The 21,552-nt window shown below is 39.8% G+C and overlaps 1 protein-coding gene across 4 annotated transcripts in view; it reads right to left on the reverse strand.

Moving 5' to 3' along the window:
• Window positions 1-16,975, reverse strand: part of LOC135933239 (CMP-N-acetylneuraminate-beta-galactosamide-alpha-2,3-sialyltransferase 1-like) — a 102,252-nt gene extending 85,277 nt beyond the window's left edge. For 2 of the 4 annotated variants that reach the window (XM_065471280.1, XM_065471281.1), the window contains exons 1-2: window positions 16,639-16,975; window positions 9,359-9,514 (exon numbers count right to left, since the gene is read on the reverse strand). The gene's annotated coding sequence lies outside the window, so the exon portion shown is untranslated. Of the gene's footprint in view, window positions 1-4,501; window positions 4,566-9,358; window positions 9,515-16,107; window positions 16,284-16,638 lie in introns of those variants that run through there. The other 2 variants (XM_065471282.1, XM_065471283.1) reach the window with 2 other exon arrangements.
• Between the last annotated feature and the right edge of the window lie 4,577 nt (window positions 16,976-21,552).

The raw sequence follows: 21,552 nt of genomic DNA on the forward strand, positions 1-21,552 counted from the left end.
GCCACAATGTTATATGAAAATGTGTGCAAACAACATATGTTACAAGGCAAACATGCACGGAGCAAATTTTAAGAGTAGCTTTTTATATTGATATGTGGTCAAAATAATTCTATGTATAAGTGATTCTTGGTATAAGTGGCTGCAATGGTCCTTTTCCTTTGTATCCCCCTTTGAATTATAAATTGACCAATTTTAGGAAAAGTCATGAAATATCAGATGATGACATTTTATTTAAAGAGAGTTACATGATTTGTAAAATGCCAAAGAGTCAAAATAACCTGTAGTGGTGATGCAAACAGAGAAAAATAAACCATACAGTGGTGATTTGAAAACTAAAGGAAAGGTGAAAAGTAGATACCGAGTCGGGATTGTTTGTTTCAAAAAACAGCCTTCATACTCAAGAATAAACTTGAACATAAAATTGATTTATTCTTCATGTGCCCGTGCTTTGACTTCAGAGATTACACTGGGATTCGCATCAGCAGCAAGGAGTCAGTAACATAAAAGAAATTAAACCAAATTTGGGGGATTTAAAGAAGGAGAACATTACTGGAGCTGAAGATACTGACAGGCAGGCACTTTTATTTATCTGCAAGTCAAACCTGTAACCCTTTTGAAAACTGTAATAACAGAGTTTACATACATCACCTGCATGTAAAAGCAGGGTTAATACAACCAATGTGTTAATTATTACAGTTATTGCTTTATATCCCAGAATGCTAACTAACCAACTAAGGTCATGTTTAAGTGGGAAAACATCTTTCACGAGGGGGAGGCCAGACTATTAGCATTGCATATTCATGAAAAGCTCGACTGACTGACTGTGACTGGTGATTATGAATTTGTCTACTTTCATCACATTCATTCTGGTGGAAGGCTACAAAGTATTAAGCCTATACAAAGTCTTTTCATGCACTCAGGAGGAAATGGAAGCAATAAAAGAAGCTAAACCAAATTTGTAGATAGCAAAGAGAAATTGTCAGAGGTGGATACAGGAGATCACTAGCCACTGGAGATAAGGAAAAACTCAATAATGGCGATATTATCCTTTAAGCTGATTACTAGCCCCCATGAGATGGACTGACCTAATCTGACAAAGAGATTTTGTGTGTTTACTTGGATGATGAGAAAGTTGCAGGTCTGATTCAGATATTTACTAGATCCAACAGAAGAAAGCAGTTCTTTTCTAAGAACTCCGGTCGTTTCATTAACCGGAGGTGAGCGTCTGCCTGTTTCGCCTCCTCCTCCCTCTATTCTTTTCTGCAGCTCTGCTTTGATAACAACATCTGTGACACAAACTTTATAGAAGAATTTGGCTGGTTGATCAATGGAAATGAAAACGATACAGTTTGTAAGCCACACAGGCACTATACTGTGTTCGCAATTCTAAGAAATGAGATGAAGTCTCTCCTGCTGTGAAGCTCAGCGGGTAAGTCCTGCACAACAGTGAATCAAAAGTTGAGTAACACCACCAGCTGCAAATTCATGTCTTCACTCACTCAAAGAAAGTTTTATAACAAAATCTGGACTCCCACCTGTGGCGTGCACCAACCCAGTTTCCCAGAAATTACCTTTTCATACATTCAATTATGTTTTTGCAACATAAGCCACAGAGGCAAAAAAGGAAAAGTTAGTGTCAGAGAAAGTTTGTAATTTTGTCCAAATGTAAATATCTTAATTTACCATTGTCTGCAATCCCTATTCTTAATTTCACTGCAGTTACTAAACTGAAAACTTATTCAGCATTAGTACTACATACATTTTTACTCCAGCATCAGAGAACTGATTTTGTAAAACTTACATCCACATCCACACTGAGCTGCACTATTAAAAAGGCACCAGAGCCACAGGGCTGATCTATCCATATAAAGAGAGCATGAGCAGTATAAAAGATATACATAGCTTTTGGTTGCAAAAGGGAAGCAGTGCAGAAGTGCCTATCACCCAGATAATTTTTAATGGCATGAAGGGGGCGACACTCTTTGGGTTGTATAGAAGTCCATGGGAAAACACCTCTTGGTTTCCTCGCTCTGTCACTCAAGTAAACATTTTCCTGATTAGTTTCAGGTCTTGAGAATAAATTATGAAAGGAATATTACCCAGTGATTGCTAACAACTTGTCGTCATTAACAAGTCGTTAGCCAATGAGCATGCAGTGTCCTCTGTTTGTCTGTGAGATCCACCGCTGGCTTGTCACATCCATTTTTAAAAGAATGACACGTTGATGGTCAAACAGACTTTTATACTGTTTATGCTTGTGTATAATAAGGAACTCTACAAAAATGTTCTTCTAAAAAAAACATAAAACTATGAGAATGTAAAAGAATATGTTTGCAATATGTTAGAAATAATTTAAACCCTATATTTAATTGAAATAGTACAAAGATACTATATCCTATATTGGAACCGATAATTATTTGCTGTTTTGCTGGGAGTAGGACAACAATAAACTGATTGGTTCATTAGTAACTTGACTGGGTATGAAATGAGTTTCAGGAGTAATGACAGGGAGAGAATCAAGCATTGCTTATTTCAGCAGGACAATACAAAGCTACAAAGAGCATGGGTCCTTACTAAAGCGAAAGGCTAAAGTGGGCTGTCTGATATCAAGGCTGGTTAAATTTTGAAAACATTTGACACTTTCAAAAAATAAGATAACAGAGCTAAAAAGTGATGTAACATAGTGGTAAACAAGCCTCTTTTACAGCTTGTTGGAAACATGTTACTGGCAATATTTTCTATGCAGTTTAAATAATTTGAAAGGCATCTCTGGCTTGGATGTTATTGCCCCACATTATCTTTAGTAAGTATTAATCATTTTAATAAATTATAGCCCTTTTTAAAATTTACTTTCCCTAATACTCCATGGTACACCCAGATAACACATTCATTTAACGGCACTAACGTACAGCAATACCAGTGATCCTCAAAGCTCCAGTTAAAACTATTACCACACAAATCTACGCCCTTAAGTATGATATTTTTCCCCACAGCATTAGATTTAAAAAAAAAGAAAAAAAGAAATTAAATATTCAATTGCAGCCCAAACTATAATGAAAACTCCAATCAGAGTCTAGAAGTAATATAGTAGTAGGATTTAACCAAAACAGGGGGTTGTTCTGAGATGAATGACTATGCAGACACAAGCACACCAGGGGAGCAAAGCGGCCAGCAGCAGTAATAACAGCTGCAGTATGTTCTGAATGCTGGAATCCCATACCAATGGATACAGCAGCTCATTTGAATGTTTGCAAGGTTTTGGGTCTGTGCGGTCAGGTGGCAAAGCAGACTCCCCTTTCAACTAAAAATAACATCCAATTTATCTTAATTATGCAAGAAGATGCACTCAGCTTCTTAAAATTATCTGAAAAAGCATCTTAGTTTTTTTTTTTTGTTTGTTTTTTTTGTTTTTAAAAATGTTTTACGTGGTTCAAATGTTGCCTTTCACCCCTTTTCCCCCTCAAGGAATATCCCCGCACAAGAAACGTCTGCATACATACAGCACAGCTGCAGAGAGCGGGTCTGCTAAGGAAAATCAATTTTACATCTAAACATGATTTTCTAGAACATTTTTCTGTAAGAATATAAGCCAACCTCAATTCACATTTATTCACAAAAAATTACATTAGAGATATACCAATAAAGCAAATAAGTGTGGACCTACTGTCTGCAAAGCAGATCTTATTTTTATATAAGACAAAACCTGATGATACCGACGATAGCGCTAAACTTTACCCATGTGACTGCATAGAGGATGCAAATATCTGTGTAATGGGTGGTTTCTCAGTTTGGCTTTAAATGCGATCTAAGATATGATATGCTTAAAAGCAACAAAACCCTTCTTATTCACTTTCTTGCAGAGGGGTGGATGAAAAATCTGTATTAAACCCCTATGTGTCCATATAGCCAGAGGCAGGCTAGCTCAGCTTTGCATAAAAACAGCTAGACTAACTCAGCCCAAAGCTAACAAAATCCTCCTACCAGCACATATAAAGTTCAGACTACTTGGTTTAAAACAGCAGAGTAAAAATGACACATTGTGGATTCATGGCAGGTATTCAGTTTTTAATTTTAAGGTGTTTTATATTGTACGTTATAGATCCTGCAATATTACTGTGCTGTTCTGATTGTTTCCCCTCCATTTTGGCTTTTACATAATTAACAATGAGTGAAATTTAGGGGCAATCGTTGTCATCATAGCTGGAGAAACAACAGCTGCAATTAAATTTTTCACTCGCTATGCGTAGACACATTTATTCTAATAATTATTCACTGTAAATCCCAATTAAAGCTGTGAAAACGGCACTCTTTATGTACATACAATTAACTTCCTGAAGCTGCTGTAGGTTTTTATGGCACCAAATTTAAAAAACAATAAGGAAGTATTAACAAGGACCCATAATAGCAGACACCCTAAACGGTTCGGTAGTGTTGCAAAGAAATATATGTGCATCGTTAAGTGGACATTATAATGCTATATAGTAGCTCTTTGAACACTCACAGAAAAGCAGCTGAGTAAATGAGCGGGGAAGAGACTGCATATCGTCAGTGTCCCACTTCAAGAGCTAATGTGGGGCACAAAACACACAGAAAAAGAAAGAGTGAGGAGAGCAGGACCACAAAACTCTACTATGTCCAATAACGACTATTTATCAGGTTATTACTGCCATTACATCAAGATGCAAGTGTTGTGAAACAAATCACGTTCATGCATCGGGTACCTCAACCATGTGTTTATACACCACTTTGCATTATCATTAGTTATCTTATTAATCTTTGGTTCTCTTCCACAGTGTGTCTTTTCTCCTGTTTCCCTCCCCTCACCCCCAGTCCCTCAGCCTGAGGTAAAAGGGAGTTTCTCCTTCCCACTCTCACCAAGTGCTTTCTCATAATGGGTCGTCTGATTGTTGGGGTTTTCTTTGTATTATTATCCTGTTGGTATTTTACACTATAAAGTGCCTTGATGTGATTTGTTGTCGTGATTTGGCACTGCATGCCTGCTGCTATGCAACAATGCCATGTTTTGCATCTTCCACAGTGACAGTTCAGTGTGGTGCTGCTGCGATGTATTAATGACTTATCATCAGGATGTGAAAAAGGCCTAATTTGTTAGCTGAACAGTCCCATACATGTAATTACTTGTTGAGACAACTGTTGAGCAGAAGCTGCTGCAGAAAGAGGTATCTGAATTGAGATTGATCCAATCCAACTTTATTTATATAGCACTTTAAAACAACAAAGTTGACCAGAGTGCTTTCCAATAATAAAACAGATAAAAGTTAAAAACCATACACTAAGCAGACAAAGAAATAAATATAAATAACAGTAAAATAAATACATAAATGAAAATGATAAAAAATAAATCAGTATATATATTAAATATTAAAACATAAGTAAAATAGACAATAAAATATACAATGAATAAAATTAACAAAATAAAAAAGATTAAGAGCAACAGCTGCCTAAAAAACTGACTACAAACTGACTCTGGTACTACTCCTAAAAAGCCTTTGAAATAAAGTGCGTTTTTAAAAGTGATTTAAACATTTCAAGTGTTGGGGCCAACCTAATATGGAAGGGCAGTTTATTCCATATTTTGGGGGCCACAACAGCAAAAGCTCGGTCCCCCCGGTGTTTCAGTCTCAACATGGGGACAGCAAGGAGTGACTGGTCAGTTGACCTGAGAGACCTTTGTGGAGTGTATCGGTGTACAAGGTCTGACAGGTAAGAAGGAGCCAGGGCATTTAAAACTTTAAAAGTAAACAATAAAATTTTTCAAATGAATTTTAAAATGGACAGGCAACCAGTGTAAGGAGGCAAGAACAGGGGTAATGTGCTCACGTTTGCGTGTCCCTGTCAGCAGGCGAGCAGCAGCATTCTGGACCATTTGCAAGCGTGATAGTGAAGCCTGATCAATACCAATATAAAGTGCATTACAGTAATCAAGGCAAGTGGTCACAAATGCGTGTAAAACTCTCTCCAAGTCATAAAAAGAAATAAAAGGTTTGACTTTAGAAAGCTGCCTCAACTCAAAAAAGCTATTTCTCACCACTGTATTTATTTGTTTGTCCATTTTAAGAGCTGTGTCAATTTTTACTTCAAGGTTGGTAACAATTGGTTTGACACAGAAAGTGAGAGGACCCAAGTCAGATGGAGGGACACCAGGGCCACTCGGCCCAAATATAATGACCTCTGTCTTCTTTTCATTAAAATTTAAAAAAATTCAGAGCCAGCCATGCTCTGATATCTTTAAGACATTCTAAAATAGGCCTGAGGGGGTTAGGGTCATTGTGTTTCAGGGGTAAATAAATTTGATAGTCGTCCGCATAAAAATGAAATGGAACTTTATGTTTTTTAATAACATGGCCAAGGGGAAGTAAATAAATGCTAAAAAGAAGGGGCCCAAGGATGGATCCTTGGGGTACACCACATGGGAGGGGGGCGGAAGATGAATAAAATTTACCAAGTGAGACAGAGAAACTTCTGTCAGACAGGTATGACTTGAACCACTCCAAGGCAGTGCCTCTAATTCCAACATGATGTTTTAGGCGAGAAATCAAAATGTTGTGATCTACTGTATCAAAAGCTGCTGTGAGATCCAAAAGCACAAGTAAAACAGAATTCCCAGAGTCAGCAGTTAGTAAGATACCGTTAAAAACTCTCAAAAGTGCAGACTCTGTGCTGTGAAGTGCTTTAAAACCTGACTGAAATACCTCAAAAATGTTTTGACTGTTTAAAAAAGTCTGCAGCTGTGAAGACACTACTTTTTTCAAAATTTTGGAAACAAAAGGAAGCTTTGAAATAGGTCTGAAATTATGCAACACAGAGGCATCCGGGCCAGGGTGTTTTAGCAGAGGCTGGACCACTGCCTGTTTAAAAGTTACAGGTACATTGCCTAAAGTCAGGCTGCTGTTTATAAGCCTTTCAATATAAGGTCCAATAGTGCCCCAAACTTCTTTTAAAAATCGAGGGGGAAGGACATCACTGGGAGAGCCAGACTTGATTTGGGTGACAATTTTACCCAGATAAGACAGTGACACGGGTTCAAAATTGCCAAAAACTGCCAAAGGTGTAAAAATAACATAAGGGTTATAAGAAGGGGGTATGATATGTGCTCTAATAGTTAAACTCTTGTCAACAAAGAAATTTAAAAAACCTTCACGTTTCAGTAGAAGCTTCTGTACAGTTGAATTGGGGAGGGTTAATAACAGAGTTTAAAATACTAAATAAGACACGGGGCTTATGGCAGTTGTCGTTAATAACACCTGCAAAATAGGCGGATTTCTGGTTCTTAACTGTTTACTGATATTTATGCCAGCTATCTCTTAAGATATCGTAAGAAACTTGTAGCTTGTCTTTTTTCCATTTACGTTCTGCTGATGGAGGCTGAGTTTGAGCTAAATGTGTTCTGTGCTGCTCATGATATTCAGACTCATATTAAAAGTAGCTGGCGGAGATTTGGCTTTTGTTCCTTTGTTCCAAGCTGTGCACTGAGTGAAGGAGGACAGGCTGCTTAGGCATTTGTTAAATTATGAAAATGCCATTGTAAAAATCTGACCTGTTATCAAATGCTGATCAAGCAGCAAGAAATTGGGGTAATTTATATATATTTTAATGTAGCTTATTCTGATATTCAAAAGAGTATTTATTGACCTATTGTCCTGCCCACCATGAAGACAATTTAAAATAATGAAAAAAAGTGAGAAGTTGGGGTTATTCCTTACTTAAACTTTTTCTTGTACTATACAGGAGGTAAATCGCATCCCTTTTTGCATCTCTTTACAAGTAGAGCAGGGGGATATGACCAAAAATATTTATCACGATATACATTTGAAAATTTGCGATAACGATATAACTGACGATATAATTGACACTAGACAAAATACTTTACAACTCCACAACTTTATTAGTGCAAAAAAAAAAAATCAATGTATTTTTACTTGAACAAGCAGCTGTTTTTTATGTGCATTAAAGTTATATAAAAATTTAACAGTGCAAATGCAAATTCCTTGCTGACAGTTTAACCAAAAGGCATTTCCAGTGGAAGTTGGCCGACATATCCTCAGCATAACCATGTATAATATCCACAAAACTTAAAAAGAGGTTATACACACACAATACGGTAATATTATGTTGAAGCACAGTGCGTATTAATCCGCGAGGCTCCTGCCTACGATAGACGTAATGCTCCGACAATCCATCAAGCGGTGCGGGTTCGTAGCTTAGCAAAGTCGTACTAAAACATTTGACAGATGTTCGAGCGCCGTGTACCACATAAAATCGTTTCGAGGTCAGTAAACACAACCAGAAGTCATACATAAGGCACACGGGATTATAAGGGGCACTGTCGATTTTCAGAAAAATCAAAGGATTGATTTTAAGCATGCCGTATTTTTCAAAAAACACGGTAATAACGACGGCCCGCTAGCATGCTCTACCAAAAATAGTGCTTTGTTGTGTATCTGACGGACAAAAGCTAAACCAGTTCCACACCACTGAAGTTGCAGCATTTTTATAAACCAATTCTGGTTCATCTGTTTCATTCAATGATCTGCTTTCGCCCTTCTCATTCTCCGTCACCGCCATGCTTTTTCCGCCATGTGCGTATGAAAACAAAGGCACCCATATTCTATCGCGATATTTCATTTTCTTATCGTTGCCCAACATTATACCGGTATTACCGTGAACGGTATGATATGGCCCAGCCCTATTTACAAGGCAAGCTCACTCGCCATTTTAGTCAGCTTGAGCCAAGATCTAAATCTAGATCCATCTGATCAAGCTAGAGAAGAGGAACTAGATGAGCTAGAGGAAGTTTACAAAAATGTTCTTGTGCAGCCACCTTTTTATCTGGCTCCTTCTGGGTTACCTCACACTCCACTTTCTATGGTGTACAAAAGTTCGGCTCTCTGTTGCCCATAACCACCATGCAGGTTTCCCAAGGTATGTGACTGGGGCTCTGTCCGCCACTTTCTTTACTCTCACAGAGGCTGCTTTTGCAAGACTGCCTATACAAAAACGCCCCCTAGCCATTCCCTAACTCCCAGCCAGACAACCATATCAGTAAATGCACGATATGTGTTATGTTTCTGAATAATTGTGGTAAATAAGCAAGATAACAATAGCAACCAAAAAGGGTATGATTACGATTTTTGCTATAATTAAGCAGTCTTCCTCTGGGCACTTGGAGGGTGCATCATCTGCCATATTTTGCCCTTTAACAATGACCAGGATTGCCACAAAAGCTGACAGGCTCTTGATTTGCCTCTGTTCCACCTTTACCCAAATTTCATGAAATTTGGCTCTGCAGTTTTTACATTACCTTGATCAAAGATACTTAAATAAATGGAAAACATACCTATGCTTTGGCTCTCGCTTTAGTGGAGGAATGACACTGGTACGCTTCTTGAAGTGCTACATCATGCCACAGGCCGGACAGGGGCTCTGGTCAGTGTAGAGGGGAAGATGAATGGCTCCAAACACCAAGTTGTTTGAGGTGAAAATCTGCTGCCCTCTGGAAGAAAAATACACTGCTAATGTCAAAGAAGAATTTCATCTTTCAACTTGACAACAACCCAAAGAACACAGTCAAGTCAACCACCCAGTCAGCCTAAAGGATGTCTTTTTCCTGGATCCCTCCATTTGTACAAACTCTGTGGACAGAACCAAAAAGAAAACTGCGTATAGGCTCATAAGCTGAAGACACAAATGTGGGACAATTTTTAAATCAGATTGCTCGGGTGGTAGAAATCTTTTCAAAAAAGTCACACCTATTATCAAAGCAAAAATTACGGGATGTTCAGCATTACACAACGACGGAGGTTTTGCTTCCCCTTTTTTAATACATTGCCCGAAATTAGCTGCTTCTCATTTCTACCTTTTGCTCTTTATTTCAGCATATCCAAAGGAAAATGGAAAAATCAGCTTTGATTTAATAGGGTTTCATTCCAGCCTACAAGGCAATAAATACCAGAAAATTAGAAAGAGTCTGTACATTTCTGATATCCCTGGTATACCCATGCAGAAGCCAGCCAGATGTATTTCCAATACTGATTACAGAACTGAAGACAGTAATTATTCATAACCATTTCAGAAGCCAACTAGCATGTCTGTGTTGCTCTGATGAAGACTGGTCCCATTCTCCTCCATTTCAAGGACTTGCATTCGAAGGAAACATTAATAAGCTCGACTGCAAAGGAACAGTGTTCAGAAAATAAAAGTTCTAAAATATATATTATAAGACGGTTATGAGAGGTTTAGAGCACTAATAAACTCTCAGTAAAACGAATGCTGATAAAGTGACACAAATTAGTTGTGTATGATTTGTATGCTGTAAATAAAGATGTAGCTTTTGGTAGTCCAAATGTCCCGATTTAGAAAAACTGGCCCAGTACAAATGTTCAACATAACAATTTTTCTGTTAGCCACAGCTATTGCGCTTTACTACAGTCAACCAATTATTATTGGTTATTATTGGTTATTATTGTTTGAGGGCTGTCTGTTTGACTGACAAGTGTACCGACACAGGGAGCTGGAGCTGATAGCTGTCTACTGGGCCTCATCTGGTCACTCAAGTTGTGGACCAAAAGCACTCATGTTGAGGCAAAGGCTATGTCCATCTATTATATATACAGTGTAGCCAGTTAAAAAGGCACATATACAGAGTATATTGGTTCAACTGTATTTATTCACAATTTATCTTGTTGTGAAATGAGAAAATCAATGCAGTGCCTGTGCATAAACACGATATAATCCATGCTGGTTTACACTTTTAAAGGTTGCATCAAATCAGTGTGTATGAAACTCAATGATTACACATGAGGTGTTTCAACTTCTATACTGGGATTAACTGAAATGCAATGTTACAATTTGGTTTAGTTTCAAAGCTGTTTTCATCAGAGATAGCTGCACCCAGTCAAAAGGTTCAGAAAACCCACCATTTTCTATCTACCCAGCATCAAATGACAGTCTTATTAGTAACATGCTGGGCAACAGTGGTGATTACTGCACAGTAAAAGGACTGATTCCCTTCCCTGAGGTGTTAGCACTGACACAGAGCTTAAAGGCGAAAGGATATTGGACTTGCAATTACAAATTACCAGAAACATGACTGCAAATAAATGGTAATAATACCCTGTAGCTGTCATTGTCTTACAAATTCACTTGTTGTTGCTGTCCATGCAACGTTTGAGCAACATTAAGATTAACTTAGTTTACCTTGAAGACTGGAGGGGGACAGCAATACAGCAGGGTTACTTCTAAAAGCTGCCAAACATCCCTTTGACAGGTTAACTTACTGCCTGTCTTTCAGCCCTTGCACTGAAGTAAGCTAACTTCTTCATCTCCATATTTATAGTCACAGGCAAGAATTCCCAATGTCACACCAATGAGATAAGAGGGTTTTCCATCCATCCATCCATCCATCCGTCAATCCATCCTCCTGTGCATATTCCAATTCAGGTATTTTTGGCATAGCAAAAATCTCTGTTTTTCACTCCACCGGTCCAGCTTGTATCATAATAAGCTCCTCATTACGAACCTAAATCTCAAATTTGGCTTGTCTCAGGTATTCTAAGTGCTCTGGCAGTTAAGCAAACAGGAGTATTTACATTTCTCCCTGCTCATTATTCCTGAGATGACCTCCAGAGCAAAGTAAAGCTACAGTGGGCCCAGTCAAGGAGAAGTCCTTTCCATTGAGCCAAAGTGCAGAGTTGCAGTGTTGCTGTTTTTCATAGTATGTTTAATTAATGAAGTGTTATTAACGGTGGTTGCAGTGAAGCATTAGGGGAAGTAATGATTTCACTATCAGTAATTATAGCAGTGATAGGCCTGTTTATTCCAATTAGTCTTCATATGGCAGTAATTTGCTGTTTTTGTTATTCTTTATGGTTTGTCGATTTTTATACATATATATTAAATGGACTCTTGCAACTTAGTTAAGACTAATTGTTGCTGGTGCTTAATATCCTGCTGATAATAACTCACTTTCTCATCGATGACGTGCTTCATATAATATACTGATATGCAGAATTCGTAGGCTGCTATCATAAAGCACACGCTGCCAAACCTCTGTGCCTAAACACAACATTTCCTGGAAAAATAAACAGAAAAAACAACAATTCAAACACATCCACATCATCCCCAGCTCTGTTGTAGAGCGTTAACGTTTTTTGCCTACAGCTGCAAACACAACGCAGCTCTAAAGCGTTTTTTAAGCGCTTCTTCTATTGCTCCATCCATCAAGATATGGCACATTGTCTAAATCCGCTTTACATCTCAAATTCCCATTGTGATCAAAGAACAAAGGCACAACACATTCGGGTATTACTGTGAACCCTAGATGCTGGAGCTGCAAGACAAAAACAAAGCTTTTGACTTTGTGGCACAAAAAGACAGAGGTCTTTTGTCCTCCGGAGCACGGCGACGCTAGGCACGTTTTATCAGCGGTTTGCTTGAGTCATACACAGGTCACACCTGCTTGGCCTCTTCTACAGACTTTATGATTGGGCATTGTGATTGCTGCAGATTTGGACCAGTTAGTCAAGATTAATGGGGGTCAAAGATGGATTTTCTCCCATGGCAGAGACGCATCATGACTCTCAATCACGCGTGGGAAAAAAAAAAAATCTCACACTATTCCAGCTTACTCTGTGGGATCCTGGTGTGAGTTTCCAGCGCGCTGTGAAAAGCAGCAGCATTCTCTCTTGATTGAATCGCCACCTTTTCTCCGCAGCTTTTACCTCCACGTTGCAACTGCACTGAATTAAAAATTTAGAATGTGGCTTTAATTGATTTGAACATTCACATTTCCCCCGCAAAGAGCAAAATAGACTTAATTACACAATTGTTCTCTTATCTGCTCTGTACTCTGTGGACAGAACCTCTCTGATGCCAGCTATTGTTCAGTCACAGGCTGAACTTTTTTTTCCTCTGTAAAGCACAGGTAAACAAACCCTGCACAGGCTGCGCTTGGTGTTGATGTGCTGCCACCTCACATCGCCTGAAGTGTTAGAAATCCGAAACAAAGAGGTGTGATGTGTGACGACGTGTGTATCAAAAGATTACACTAATTTTTCAGAACCTTTCTTTCATGCCGGCTTCCAAAAAAAAAGTAAAGAAAAAAAAAGGCTTGCTCAGCTACGTAGCATGAAATAACCTTTTGCAGCTGTTTTTCAGCTTCACCATTTCAGCAAAGTTGTCCTGATATGGTGCCCACCCTCTTCCCCTCTCCTCTATCTGTCTGTCTCCGCTGTCTGCCTTCGTTTAAGAGGCCACAGCTACATAATGCCAAGGCCAGCGGCTTTGCTGGGAGCACCTGGTGAGTTAAAGGCTGGGCCAGGTGGTACACAGCTTTGACTGCCAATTAGTGCGGTGACCATGTGAGAGCTGCCCGAGATAACTTCTAATTAACGACGGACCTCCGAGGCATAACAATTAGCCTTTCCTTCAAATAAATCCACAAAAAACGTATCCACGTGTCAAGCCCACTGACTAAATTACTTTGTGCTGGCAAATAAAACCCTCATGAAGACAAAACAGCAGTTAAAGTTAAGTAGAAAGTAGATGCAAATGACAGCCTGTATATCATAGTGACTTACTGTTGATACGTATTGTAACAGTAAGTCTCTATTAAAGAAGAGAATGAAGGCATTTTCCCTGACAAGGTCATAGATACTGCGGTGCTGTCAACAGGACTATAAGTAGAATGAAAGGAAGCAAAGATGCTTTACATTGAGGACGACACTGAAGTAGGCATGCACGCTTTCAGACTAACTGATTGGACCAGAAAATGATTAGACAGCACTGGAACAATTTGTGTAGACAATGCCAAGATGAAAGTCAAGGACGAGGCGCGTGCGTCCATGGGAAAGACAATGAAAAAAATCACAGGAAGAACTCCCGAGGACGCCGCTGTGATATGGAGATGTATGGTTATGTCGCTGGGAGGAAACATCTGCCTGCACGATACAGTATGGCTTTACATAATGCATCAGCTGTGGGCTCCCTTCCTCTGCTCCTCCAAAGGCACCTGCCAATAAGCATTATCAAACAAGCAGTCGCGGATAAAAAGCCACGCTGTAATTTTGACAAGCCTAATTGCAGGACTGATGTGCAGTCTCGATGTTGTTGATTGCACTCGGGAAAGATTACGGCAGCAATCACAGGAACGGCTCGCTTTGTTGCCGCATTCAAATTGTCATTTTGTAATCGTCTGTGATTAAAACCTCAGAAGGGGGGGGCAGCCTAGGTGCTTTTTTGTAGATTCGCGCATACAGTAAACTCCAATGCATTCTCCACATGTGGCCAGACTACAAGAAGCCTGTTTATCCTGGAGAATGGTGCTGAGGTGTTTCTTGGAAAATAGCCAAGACTGCTAAGTGGAAACAGAGGGCAAATCAAAAAGCCGGGGAGAAGTCCGAAGGGAATACTATGAAGGAAAAAGACTGTGTGACAGAGCACAGAAGCCTGAACAAAAGACACTAACTATTAGTGAAATACCCTTGTACAGGCTGCAGATGCATGTGGACCACCACCCCGGGGAACTGGAAACATTTTTTTGCTGTTGCTGCTGCTGCTGCACTCTCGGTCCCAGACCTTGCTCTAAAGCTGTGTACTTAAAGGGCCTGATTGGGTTTGTGGTGAGCCACGGGGATTCCTCTGTCTGGAGCGGAGACTCTGAATGCCAGAGCTGAATAACTGATTACAGTAAAGCCTCCACTGACTTAGCACAGCCTTCACACCACGGCAGCTTAAGCTGGAAATACCTCGCAGGAAAGATCTGAAAACAAAACTGGAAGTCAGATTGTTAGAGAAACTTGCTCAAACTTTGAACGAGCTGTTAGGCGCGCTCGTGGAACACTATACGTTATACCACGGCGTGCTTTGAAGTAGAAAGAGCAGCACACGAGTGCGGCTGCAGTTTCGTCAGACTTTTTGCTTGCAGCGTGTCTTCATCTGGCTGGCAGCTGGTGAGAGGCTGCCATGATTCACTGTGACTCATTGCCTCTTCCATGCACCATTGTTGAAAGGAGCTCACAAAGGACTTTTCATTCTGAAGAATCACACCTTTCTTTTAAATTAAAAGACGCACATTAAGATGAGACGGCCGACACCCAGAGCTGTCCGAAGTACATATTATCAGAATAACACACATTTCTCTCCAAATAGCTCCACTATCTTATACGGCGTAACAAATGGCAATTGCTTATGGCGACCACATTTTCTAGATATAATTGAGTTCCTTGATGCCACCAAAAGCAACCCATCTCCATCTCTGCCACCCTCCTTTCTAAATGCTGCAGCACGGGTCCCCCCCCCCCCCACCCACCCCAAGGTCACGCCATCCAGTCTGATTGGAGACATGATGAGGAACTGGCTGAGCTAATGGGTTCTACTTGCTTATTATTTATAATGGCAAGGAGAGGTTTCAGGAGAAAATTAACCAGCCTGCTGGCAGACGCCTTCATTAGTAAATGAGGTGACGTCTCGCGCAAAATACAGATCATTACAAAACTCATAAACCTGGAGTTTATGAACACTGGGATATTAAGCATACAATGGAACCCGGAGTGATTAATGTTTACAACAAACTGAAAGGATTTCTGACAGCGAACATTGTTGCTTTAACTTAATGAGGCTGCTTGCAGCATCCCCCAGACAGCTCCTGAAATGTACTCAGCACAGAGCTGTTTCCCTTTCAGTAGATATTGACAGTCATTTATACCAACACTGGTATTGGACTAATACTGGCATGATAGGATCGATACTTTGTTTCTACCCTGTAAGTTCAGTATATAGCCCGACTGAATTGTGTTAAACATATACCTTAAACGTTTTTGCATTTACTCTCATGGTTATTTTATTCATAGCCTAGAGCACATTTAAACAACAGCAGTTAACCATAAGTACTTTAGAAACAGCTGCACTTAAATTCTAGGTCTCCAAAAACACACACAGTTTGAAAATACACGGAAAGTTGACAAAGCTGACCCATGACACGAAGCTCTCGCCTACATAAGCTGCCTTAACAAGTAAAAAGTATCGGTATAGTCAGTACTGACCCTCTTGGTACCTTTTTGGCACTGCTACTGTATATTCAACAGTTACCCTGAACGCAGTGAATGGTCCATGCAGCATATCTCTGCCTTCTTTGGATGCTTTGATGGGATAAGAGTATAAGAGGATGAGTTTGTCCTTTTGGTCATTTTTTCTCCTAAATCTCGAAGAACAGAAATGTGGGAAATCCAATCCAGTCCTCAAAGAGAATAAGTTGTTTTTCTCAACATGACCCTCCAGTGCGAGCTGTTTCCTTTATTAAGAGATATTTACACAAACAGAGTGAAATATGATAACTGTTCTCCTAAATGTGCACATTTCAGCATGACACTTTCTCAACATTAGAAAGCATGCATCTCTTTTGTCTCAGTGCGCAACTGAATAATTGTGCAGATTTTTTATTTTTGTTGCAGCAGAAAGTTGCAGCGCAACACCTTCTCAGCCGCACTTTAAAATACTTTAAAAACCTGCACGCGCGCCGCTCACTGTAAGGCACCAAGCTTAAAAGCTATACGTAGAATAGGACGTGATTATTACCGCAGTCCACACAGTTAGAGCCACGCGCGGTGATCCCACACTCACCTAAAGTCAGTCCCCGGAGCTGCGGGCGAAGTCCCGTTATTCCCGCGCGGAGTGACGGCGGCTTCAGCTTCAGCTCCACAAACAACGGAATAATGCAAATCAGCCACAAGCTACAGCTCCAAAGGTCCAATTTAAAGGAGCAGGGAGGAAGAGGGGGGGATAGCGCCAAACTGGCAACCTCGCACCGTTGCCTGTTTGAATGTGATAGCGCTGGGAGGAGGTTTACTCCCCTCCTCCTGGAACAAGCCGTGCGTTTGAGTTCCGTGCGTTTTTGCTTTTCTTGGGGTGTGTGTTTCAGTTTGTTTCCGTGAAGGAGGGAAGGCTGGAAACAGGTTTTCTCACGTAAACGGGCTACACGTTACTCTCTCCCAGGCAGTGAGGAGCATGCATTTTAATTCCTGAGCGTTGACCATGAGGGGCACAGCGCTGCTACGCCCCTCAGCATCCTCTCTCGCACACACTTGCATCAGGATGTTTTTATTTTTTCTTCCTTTCCCTTCCTTTGGCATTCGTGACCGGGTCCTGATGTTAGCCCGCAGCTCGGTGCCGCAGGAATCAACAAGCGGTTATAAAGTGATAAAGAATTTATTTCATCAATTTATGGGTCTTTTTTCATCATTCTCTCTCACTCATTCCTTTTCCTCTATTAAAATAAATATATAAATAAATGCAAGGGTAAATGACAAGCTCATCCCCAGTTAATATCTGCCGAGAATCTTTAAGGTTAAAACTTTGGAAAGCTTCCAATGAATTTTGCTTACAGGACCAGTACGGCTGATTTCCATACTGTTACTGTAAGTGCTGCTGACTAATAGGATAATAGAGGTGACTGGTAGCTTAACTGCAGTGAGTTTAAGCAGGGTGAACTCACCCAAGCTGAAGTTCACTCAGCCATAATAGCCTCAGGCCTGCAGAGACCTGTTAGTTTTTCATGCCCTTGGCTAAGGTGACTGCATACCTTCACACCCTCAGGCCATAGGAAAATATTTACTGTCATTGGGTTTCATTGAAAGTGTCTGGAATTATTTTTGCAGCAACCTTTATCAGATCATTGAGTCAGCCGAATCATATTTCAAGGCCTGCAATGTGAGCTCACAGTGTGAAGAAATATGTGGCAAATAAGTCATTGATACTTTTTTTTAAAGCATACAAAAAATTAGGTGTAACTAGAATGAAAAACTGTATTTTAACGGTTAGAAATTGAAATACATGAGGTTAAAAGGAAGCACATTGCTTGCTTAATCAAAGCCAAGACTACGTCTTTTATAAGTGAAGCCTCGCCTGTAGTTCTGTGGCATGCACTGCATGAGTTCTGAGCCCAGAGGCCCTGAAAGCTGCTGTTTGAATGCAGATAAGTTCATCATTTGATAGAACATTTCCTCTCTGGTTTCAGAGCTGCATGCTGTCTTAGGCTCAACAGATGGGTGGGCACTTGGCTAGATGGGGACTTGACGGGCCAGCTGAACATACACGGTGGAATGATGGCTTCTAGCAGAGAGAGCGTGTGTGTGCAGGGGGGCTGGTGGGAATGGAGTGTGTGAAGAGTGAGGGAGGAGGTGCAGATAATGTGGTTAGGCTGGAAGCCGGGCAGTAGGAATGGAGTTCCATTTAGAGTGATGTCCCATAATATCTTTTTCTCTCTCTTTTTGTCTTTTTTTCCCTGCTCTGGGCAACATCTCTGGTTGTGATGGTGGATGTGGTTTCATTTGTTGCCATGGGGTTTAGGACCAAATCTACTGGCTTATAATACTGCGTTTAAAATATTGAAGATACTCATTGTGGTTTGTTGTATTTCCTTGACCTTCAATATTTAACCAAGGGTGACAAACATTTGGCCCGTAGGCCAGAACTGGCCCCTCAGATAAACAAAAAGTCCTGGTGACATTAGCAGTAATACACAGACATGCAAATGAAAGAAAAGGAATAATTATTTCTCAACCTTGATTAAAATAATTTTTTTAACAAGTTTGGAAATCCATTGTAATCTTAATATTGTAGTTCACATGTAATGAGACAAAGGGAATACAAATAAACGATTATCATCCAGTGGTTTCTAAATATACTGACTTCATTATATAAAACTTTGGCAATGTGTAATATGAACATTTATCTTTGTAATTTTTTTCTTTAATAAGACAAAATAATTAAAAGTAAATTAAGATGTATGATTGCATTGGTGCTCCATCCCCATTTGCAAAATAACAAGACTCTGGACCCAAAATTTCCTCCCATAGCAGGTGAGCACTTCCAGTATCTAGTGTGTAAGTGTGTGAGGATGCACAACACCCACTTTTTAGAGCACTTTGTAGAACTGGTGAGGTTAAAAGGCCCTATGTAAGTGCAGACCATTTACCTTTTTTACACCAGATATTTTGGCATATCATAGCAGGGAAAGCATAAAGGTGATATCATCAAACGTGACCTCGATCCATACAGGTGAGCTAAAGTATCTGCTGTGAGTCCTATTTCATTCTACTTTGAATGTAACTCAAAATCAAGCAGTTTGTAGTACTGTTCAAGATTGTTGTTCTTTTGTTCTTGTAATTTTAGAATTAATTTTGGCACCAATTAACAGTATTTTTAATTAACTAGTCAGTTTGTTCTCTTAGATGTTTATTGTATTGAACAGTCAGGAGATAGTTGAGGACAGCTTTACTACTCACTTTAAATGGAAATTGTAGCAGCGATCTATACAATTTCAAAACCAAAATGTGAACAATTAACAGTCAAGGGAAATGGCTTATTATATACATATATATGTATTAACTACAGGCTAATAATACAATAGCTACTACCTACACACAAAGATGTATAGCTAGAGCTTTACATTCCCTAGGCATACTGTACAAAGGTGAGTGACTCAATAAAATAATAGTCTTATTGTTGAAGTCCTTTATTCTTTTGAGCATCTGACTCTTGGGAAAAGGGGATAAAAAATATTCTGCTTCTACATATCCCTTTTAGTTCTTAAGCTTGAACTCCAGCTTCAGGGTCCGAAAATGAGTTTTGTTAAAGGGGGGATAATGCAGACTTTCCTTTGATGTGGCTCTAACATTAACGTCCCAATTCCTTTGCTGATCGGCAGTCCTGATCTGCAGAGAGGGCCGGGGGTGTCAGCCTGTCACAAGACACTGTGTGTTGGTAATTTTGTTTGAAGGTGTGAGTTGTGATACACTTTGAAGGTATAAATTCATGTGGATACCCTCCAGTGGTCACACGCCTCACTCTTCTAACCACTGGTGTGTTTTAAATTTAGAAAAAGCTCATATTTCTTTTTTCCCCTTCTTGATAGGAGAGCTAATGAAACCTAAAGTGTGTAGCCATGTGTTTGAGTTTGTTGATCAAAGAAAAATCTGGGGCTGCCTGTCACCCCTTTTTGGTTGTTATTTGCATATTTAATGTTGATGATGTAATAACCTTGAACCCAACAAACTTAGTGCAGTTAGCTAATGCTTCTGGCTCTAAAAGTAGTGCTTGGTTCTGGCTGTCGATAAATGTATTACCTGAAAATGCTAAGCTAAGTATACAAAACAACAGTGTTGGGTAAGTTACTTTAAATTAGTAACTTAGTTACATTTTTAGTTACTTCTATCAAAAGTAACTCTGTTACTTCAAGTTACTCGTTACTTTCAAAGTAACTAGTTACTAGGGAAAGTAACTTTGGTTTTACTCAGAATTCTCTTGTTAATGTGTTGCTTCCCTAACTGGATACCCAGCAAGATTGCCAGTCTTCTAGCTTGCTTACATGTTAGCACTATCCTGCCACAAGTGCACTGTGCCACCTACCAACAGAAAGGAAAAAATAATGTGCATATTTCCACGAGAGAAATTCCACGTCTGGACCGCCGTCGACTGCTGCCATGATTCTAGCCTACGTCACAGCGTCATTTGCGCTTTTTACATTCAACAGGAAAACTGCAGTCGTAGTGCTTTCGATTTTACTCAGAGCTCGGAAATTCTGCCTTCCAAGTAGGAAGATGTAGGTAACACCAGACTGAGCTGCATACTCGACTGGGACAAAAAATCGGCCTGGGCATTTTGACTAGAGACCGGCCCACCATTATAGGAAAAACCATAAAGCCTTTGAATGAAAACAAACACTGTTGTGACAGTGATGTACACTGTCTTGTCGTATAAAAAAAAGGATTCTGGTGTTATTTGTCTTTCAGAAACAGTTACTAACTTCCCTTCAACTCATTCATGTCACCTAAAAGGTAAACCTGTTTCTCCATCACGTGTTCAGCTCTGATGATTCAGTAAGGACATCTCCTGGTTTCATCTTCATGTTTCCCTCTCACCACATATCCAAACCGATATCATGACCAGCAGCTTTACAGCTGTGGCTCCAGCAAACATCAGCTCATAGTAGAAGGTAATATTAAATACATTGTAACAACAGCTGATCAAGCTTAAATGTGCTGCTGTTGTTTAACGCGACCTCCGCTGGTTTCCTCTTTCTGGCACAAAGTGAAAACAAAAATAAACAAACAAGACAGACGGGACTTAGGACAGAAAAGCCGATCAGCTGATCATTGATCAGCTTCATGATTAAAGTAGCAACAGGAGAGGGAGGGGGAGAGAATGAGAGAAGAAGAGGCAGCTGTGCAGCAAAGACACAGAATAACTCCAGCTTTGTGTCTTTTTTTCAATGTAGCTGAAGAACGGGACAAATCGCGTTCCTTTTCACCTCAATATGAAACGCGTAATATTTTCTCTGAATACGAGACGATTAAGTTTTTTACAGGACGGTTGGCAACTCTTATAACTAACCTTACGAATAAAATAAAGTTCACCATCAGTAACATCATAGCACCCGCCCAGCAGTAAATAAACTCCGTCATGCTAGCTAGTACGCAGTACGAGTGATTGTAGCTGACTGTAAAAATTCAGCATAACGAAAATAAACTACACACA

The sequence above is a fragment of the Pelmatolapia mariae genome, linkage group LG22 (assembly GCF_036321145.2).
Source record: "Pelmatolapia mariae isolate MD_Pm_ZW linkage group LG22, Pm_UMD_F_2, whole genome shotgun sequence".
Classification (NCBI taxonomy): Eukaryota; Metazoa; Chordata; class Actinopteri; order Cichliformes; family Cichlidae; genus Pelmatolapia; species Pelmatolapia mariae.